Source organism: Vigna umbellata, chromosome 5, assembly GCF_029865625.1.
Source record: "Vigna umbellata cultivar VRB3 chromosome 5, Vumbellata_1.0, whole genome shotgun sequence".
Taxonomy (NCBI): Eukaryota; Viridiplantae; Streptophyta; class Magnoliopsida; order Fabales; family Fabaceae; genus Vigna; species Vigna umbellata.
In genome coordinates this window covers 37,788,851-37,796,096 of record NC_142169.1, presented here as the reverse complement: position 1 = coordinate 37,796,096, position 7,246 = coordinate 37,788,851, and the positions used below count along the sequence as shown (strand labels likewise).

The 7,246-nt window shown below is 32.6% G+C and overlaps 1 long non-coding RNA gene across 1 annotated transcript; it reads left to right on the top strand.

Moving 5' to 3' along the window:
• Window positions 1–246: 246 nt before the first annotated feature.
• Window positions 247–1,327, top strand: LOC148198289 (uncharacterized). Its single transcript, XR_015786553.1, has 2 exons — window positions 247–385; window positions 1,029–1,327. It is a non-coding gene; the product is annotated as an uncharacterized LOC148198289 (long non-coding RNA).
• The last annotated feature ends 5,919 nt before the right edge of the window (window positions 1,328–7,246 follow it).

Here is a 7,246-nt window from a genome sequence, read left to right as displayed (position 1 = left end):
AGCAGAATGGGTACGTTGACCACAATAACTCCGCTGTTTGTGAAAAGTTGGTAGGTTAAATTATCCAAATATTTTAAATGTATAAAAAATAATTTAAATTTAGATTGATGTATTTACGAACTTGAATAAATAAAATATAATAATTTGATGATTAATTTAATATACCTTCCGTCTATCTCAACTCATAAGTTAGAATAATTTAAGCATGTGAATATATATAAATAAATAATATATTAATAAAAGAAAGTCCGCCTCAATTTATATATAAATAAGGCTTAATATGTGGTGGCTCTAATGAAAGTAGGACTTGAAGCCACACATACGCACGAAGCTAATCAATGGAGGAAATGGAGAAGGATGTACGGAAGAAACAGAATTGTGAGAGGTTTGTTTGATTGGTTACTGTGTACATGGTGGTGGTATGATCTATATAGGCTAACCTAACTAGGAAAGAAGGTCAGAAGGAGGTTGGGAAGGTCTCTGGCAAGTGACTTTTAAGAAGAGAAAAGAATAGGAGTGATCTCAAAAGCATTTTAATATATTCTTAAAACCTATTATTAGAAGTGATGAGCATGAGTTTTATAGTGATCCCAACGTTCTATTGTTGTAACTACTGGGCTGATGATCAACCTTGCAAAACATGAAAAGCAAGCAAAAGAAATGTGTTAAATGCGTTAAGGAAGCTTTTAGATCTTCGACCAATGTTGGGCACTAACCTCATGCGTTGGGTGCATCTTTGCTAGGCGAGATGGCTTGGGCTGAACGAGCTTCATGTTTTTCAATCAAAGAGATGATGGATCTTGCATCTATTGTCTTATATTCCCAAACCTTTTTAGATTTTCCAAGCCATGCTCCTTGTAATGAGTCCATCGATTGGATTCAAGTCATCGATTTGTTTTCTAATTTCATTTGAACATTTTAAAAATCTATATTTTTTAGTTTTTCCAATTTAACCCTTTAGTTTTTTAAAAACATTAAGTTTGATCTTCTTTCTTAATTTGGGGTAAATGTTGTTTTGATTGTGCTAGGTGGAATGGTATAAAGGAAATGTGGCACTTGGGACCTATTTAATGCTAACATGCAACGATAGTGGCATTTTTTGGCGACTGAAGCACAAAAACACATTCTTGGAGCACTTGGAGCAGGCTTGAGCGCGTAGGAGCTCTCCCTTCTTCTTCATTGGGTCTTCGCCTCTTCTATTTTCTTCCATTGTAAGCTTGAGCTCTCCATGACAATGGAGAGCTAACTCCATTTTTGTTGGGGAATGTTGTAACCACAAAACTCTTATGTATTACAATTGTTCTTAATGATTATAAGTTTCTTTCATTGATTGTTAGTGTTTATTTCCTTCGCTTAAAGTTTGTTATGATTTAATCAACCATAGCATGATTTTTTGTTTGCTTGATATTGGAAAGTATTGTGTGAATCTAGAACTGGATTAAACACCTAAAGGAAATTGTATCTAGGAATATAACTTGAACTTTTGGTTGTCTTAAATCTCAATTCTTAAACCGGATGAACTTGTTAGGTTTTCCAAGGGATTGAAGTTTAATAAGTTAGTCTAGGCTCTCTCTATCAAGGGATTATGTTTGAGTAAGTTAGTAGATTGACATTATCATATCAACGAAGAATTCGTAAATTTTACATGCCTATTAATCCTAGGAGGCTTGGCAAGCTAAAGAAAGGAAAGGAGGAAAAGAAGAGAAGAAATGTAGTGCTTTCCGGATTGAAGCCAGTACATTCCAGATTGTAAAAGCAAAGAAAATTGCCTTTCGGAACCAACGCCACGCCTAGCCAGAACCACCAGGCACCCTTTCCTTTTCGCACCAAAATTTAGATTTTGAAACACGTTTTTAATGTGTTTCGCATGGGAGTTGCAACCCAAGCTTAGTACCGTCTTAGATACTCTTCTTTAGTGATTAGAGAGAAGCTTAGCAAACTCTAAAATAAAGTCCTCTCTTCACCTATTGTAAACACCCACTTTCGTCTGGGTAAGTCAATAAAAATAAAACTTAATGGTGGGTAAAAAGATAAAATGAATTTCCTAAAAAATGTATACGTAATTTTCAAACTTTAATGTTGGACAATCACTTGAAAATATTTTTAAAATATTAGTTTCTAGATAATAATTTGAATCAATATTATGCTAATAATTATAAGCAATAATTAAAAATAATGTATTGATATTATACTATATTTTGTTGTGTCAGTTTCTTTTTAAAAAGAGAAAAAATATGATTTTAAAAATTGACAAAGTTTCTGACAATAATTATAATCAATGTTTTGAATTTTATTTGATTTGTTTTTCTTCCAACCAAGACCATTTCTTTCCCTATTTTTTTCATTCACAATTACGGTCAGATTACCATAATACTACAATGTGTAGTGGGGACGAAAAAAATAGAGAGAGATACTCATAAATAATAGAGATAGAAAGAGTGGGAGAGAATATAGAGGAAAATAAATTCTCACGCTAGAGGGACTTTGCCAACAAAAACTACTAAGGACGAACTAGAAGAGTACTAAAAACCGAAAAGGTATGTCACCTCTGCACCCTTCCTTTTCTCTTTCGATTGTCCTTTGAAGTTTTTCTAAAGGTATTATTTTTTCTTACACACTAATAATGTTTTTTTAAAAAAATCATAAAGAGAATATCTTCCCTCGTTTTCTTTTGGTATTGGTTACATCCCTCGCATCACGTGATATTTATTTTTAAATTTTATTTAAAATAATAATAATAAATAAACAATTCCAAAAATAAAAAATATTTTCTTATCACATATTTTCTTTTAAAGAAATAATAAATCATAAAATAAAGGGTATAAGTACGCGTCGGCTATGGTCGGTTTCTTTCCTTTTTTTCACTATTCTTAAAATAAAAAAAATACAAAATCTTTTTAAAAAAATGACAATAGTGTTAAACCAACCTTTTTTTACCAGAACTACGTGATCTCTGATTTTACATCATGAATGGAGATACGTAATGTCAATCCTTGTCTGGTTCACCTTTCAAAAATCTAAACTAATCCATAATAATTTTCAAACAAATTTACAAACTTTTTTCTAGATAAAGAATTACGTGATCCCTGATTTTCCATTATAAATAAATATACGTAGGAGCAAGGTCAATCCTTGTCGAGTTCATAAAACAATTTTTTTTGTTTCTTAATAGTTTTTTTATAATTATTTTTAGGGAAAATTAAATATTTTGGAAAACCATGTCAACTATATACATTTAATTAAAGGTACTCCTTTTGGCAGGCGTAGTAGGGTGCTAATACCTTCCTTACACGTAACCGATTCCCGAACCTAAAATCTAGTTTTTGTAGACCACGCTTTTATTTTACAATTTTTCATAGTTTTTCCACAATAAATTATGGTGGCGACTCTCAAAATCTTTTCTTAAACATGTTTGTTTTCGGTTCGTCGTCCCATCGCGATCTAGGTTGCGACAGATGGCGACTCCACTAGGGACACTAGAGAATCAGGCCTCGTTACTTAAATGTGCAAATTTATGTGGTTTCTCTTTATTTATTTATTTTTATTTTTCCCCCTTTATTTATCTATATGATTGGTCTTTATTCATTTTGGTAATTTTTTTATATTCTTTTTTATTATTATCGGAATAATTATTACTGTGCATATCATGAGTGAGACCATATACCCGGGTCTGAGAGTAACATAGAATTAGAGGGTTTACATAGCGGTGTCACGTTTAGACTACTTCCAGTTTAGCTATCATGAGAACCAACTAGTGTCTGTTCTCTTCACATGCAATTTCACACCTACTTGTGTTTCAATTGCATATACAATGCTTAGACCTTAAAACACTGAACTTACCTTAAAACATAAAGGGGGAAACGTGTGGTCCTTTAACTTTTGTCAACATTATTTGGCACATGCATCTCCATGCATCATATGCATTAGTAACATTTTTATCAGTTTCTCTTCACCTTTTCTTTGTACATAACAATAAATGTGTCATGATATTTAAAAAAAAAACAAAAACAAAAATGTCATGCTTTACTGAATTCATATTTGTCCATAGAATTATTCTTATGATAAAAAGGAAAAATAAATACATAAGGCAAAGTAAAAACTATTTAGTCAAATGAATTAATAGAATAAACTTATAAAACCTTCATCGTTATTTTGAAGCATTTATGACATGAAATCACGAAAATAATTTCCTTCTTCATCATTTTCCAACATCTATTTTATCCATAAAAAATCAATTTACAAGGGGCATTATCTTAAAGTGATCGCAAGCAATCATTTTAGCACATAAAAAAAATGAATAAAAAGCAAAAATAGGGGCAGCTTGTCGCATTTGAACTTTGTATTTCTTCTAAGTTAAGAGTTTAAAAAATAAAACGATCATGATTTAATGTGGACATGTTTTCTTCATAAAAAAGTTATCTTTCTTTATAACCTATTTTGATTCTTAAAAATGGATCCAAAAAATTCTTTCGAATTCCTTTGAACAAGTTAGGTTGACATAATGTTATAGAAAGAAATGTTTTTGAGAAAAAATGAAACAAAAGTAAAAAAAAAAAGTGATGCCTTATGAAGAAGGGAACTCCCTTCTAACTAGCAAGAAGCATGCAAAAGAAAATTAAACCAATTGAAGTAATCATTTTTAGTAAATCCTTTTTATACTTGTTCCCTATCTTGAACAAAACTCATGCCTAAAAAACTGGGTCAACTTTGACATTCATGGATCCATATCTGCATACTCATTTTATCAAACACCAACATCTTTTTGGTGTGTCATATTTCATATTGATATTCACATATTACATCTCCTTTGAAGGGTATATGAGGAGTGACACGCCAACGTGGTTATCCTAGTGTCCTTTAAATCCTTTTAAATATTTATCCATTTTAACTTTCCTTTGAATTCAAACATGCACATACCAATGTTTCAAAAGAAAATGTCAAGCACTGTTTTGAATATCCGAATTCAGAATTTTTGACATCCATTGTTTTTTAAAAAAATGTAAGATATACATGAATTTGTTGGTTTCAAAGAAAACAATATGGCTTCGCAAAAATAAATAATAATACAAAACAAGAAAAAAATCAATCAAAGGCGAGAGAATACAAAGTTTAAAAAAAAAAAAAACCTAGTTGCATAGTATTGCATAATGGAAAAAAAATCATGACAAATCATGTGCATAAATAACTATCATGTATATATCTTCGTCAGTGAAATACTTTATTTGGAACTTTTTTGTTCATGAATGATTATCAAATCTCTTTCATTCAAAACTACAAAAAGATCAACATACATCTAGGTTTCCTCTTTTAAGTTAGTCAGGTTTTCTCTCACATATTAGGGTTTCGTCTCTTTGATCCCTACACCAAGTTTTCAATATATTGTTTTTGGTCTTCGACACTCTGATCCTTGAACAAAGGTTTTGACACCTTATTCCCCTTACATATAGAGATTTCGACACCTTGGTCGCTACCAAAGTTTTGACAACTTGTCTCTTTTCTCCTTAAATCAAGATCCTCTCATTGGGGATGATCACTGATTTCTTTTTCAAATAAAATATTCAAGATTTCTATTATAAAGAAATTTCAGAAAGCTAAAAATTTAGAAATTCGGAACCAGACAACCCAACTAGCTTGGCCTCTTAAGCCCAGTTTATCTGGCCCTTGTAAGCATAGTTTATGTAGCATCCTAAGTTTAGTTTCGCCTCACACCTTTAAGCCTAGTTTGTCTAACACCTCTAAGCCCAATTTTGTTTGGCACCTTAAGTCTAGCTTCATTTAGCACTTGTAAACCTAGTTTATATGGCACCCTACATAGCCAAGTATTTCTATATCGGTCATGCAATGGTCGAAACAAGGTTTTTTATTATTGGCCCATGCATTCATGCATTCAACATCATGCATGCATCATCATAGGAGTTCAAAGAAAAGAGAAGAAAAGCATAACACACCATGCATTGCAACCGTCCAACAGGAATTCATAAATTCTATAAAATTCAGTTCAAAAAGTATATCAGTGAGAAAATTCAGAATTTAAAAAAAAGGTGAACAAGGGTCTCACACGAATTCCAACCCATACATCAATACATCAAGCACGCATTACCAAGACGTACAATCTAGGGATGACTCAAAAACAAAATTCAAAGAAGAAAGTCCAGAGCTATACAAAGACCAATTCAAAAAAAACACATCCGTAGGATAAATGCACCTCTTAAGCGAAATCAAAGGTGATAACCCCTCCACGAGGTTCATATACCTCTTCAGCGAAATTCATAGGGTAAGTACACCTCTTAAGTGAAATCAAAGGTGATACAGCCTCCAAGAGGTTCACACACCTCTTTAGCAAAATCCATAGGGTATGTGTACCTCTTAAGCGAGATCAAAGGTAATACCCGCTGCACGAGGTTCATACACCTCTTCAACGAAATTCATCGGGTAAGTACACATCTTAAGCGAAATCAAAGGTGATACCCCCTCCACAAGGTTCATACACCTATTCGGCGAAATTCATAGGGTAAGTACACATCTTAAGTGAAATCAAAGGTGATACCCCATCCACGAGGTTCATACACCTCTTCGAAGAAATTCATAGGGTAAGTACACGACTTAAGCGAAATCAAATGTGATACCCCCTCCACGAGGTTCATACACCTCTTCAGCGAAATTCATAGGGTAAGTACACCTCTTAAGCAAAATCAAAGGTGATACCCCCTCCACGAGGTTCATACACCTCTTTAGCGAAATTCATAGGGTAAGTACACCTCTAAGCAAAATCAAAGTTGATACACCCTTCACGAAGTTCACACAGCTCTTCAGAAAAATCCATAGGGTATGTTCACCTCTTAAGCGAAATCAAAGGTGATACACCCTCCACAAGGTTCACACACATCTTCAGCGAAATCCACAAGGTTGTTACACTCTCTACCAGGTACCCTTCGAGGTAATCTTTTTCCTTCTCTCTAGACTCGAACGAAATTAGTGTCTTTATCTTTATTTGACTTTTACTATGATAACACAAAAACTCTAAGATTCATGTCATCTACAAAATCTAAATAAAGAGGGACAATTGTAAACATCCAATTTCGTTCGGGTAAGTCAATAAAAATAAAAATTAATGGTGGGTAAAAAGATAAAATGAATTTCCTAAAAAATGTATACGTAATTTTCAAACTTTAATGTAGGACACATCACTTTTCAAAAGTCTAAAATAATCCATAATAACTTTCAAACAAATTTACAAACAGTTGTC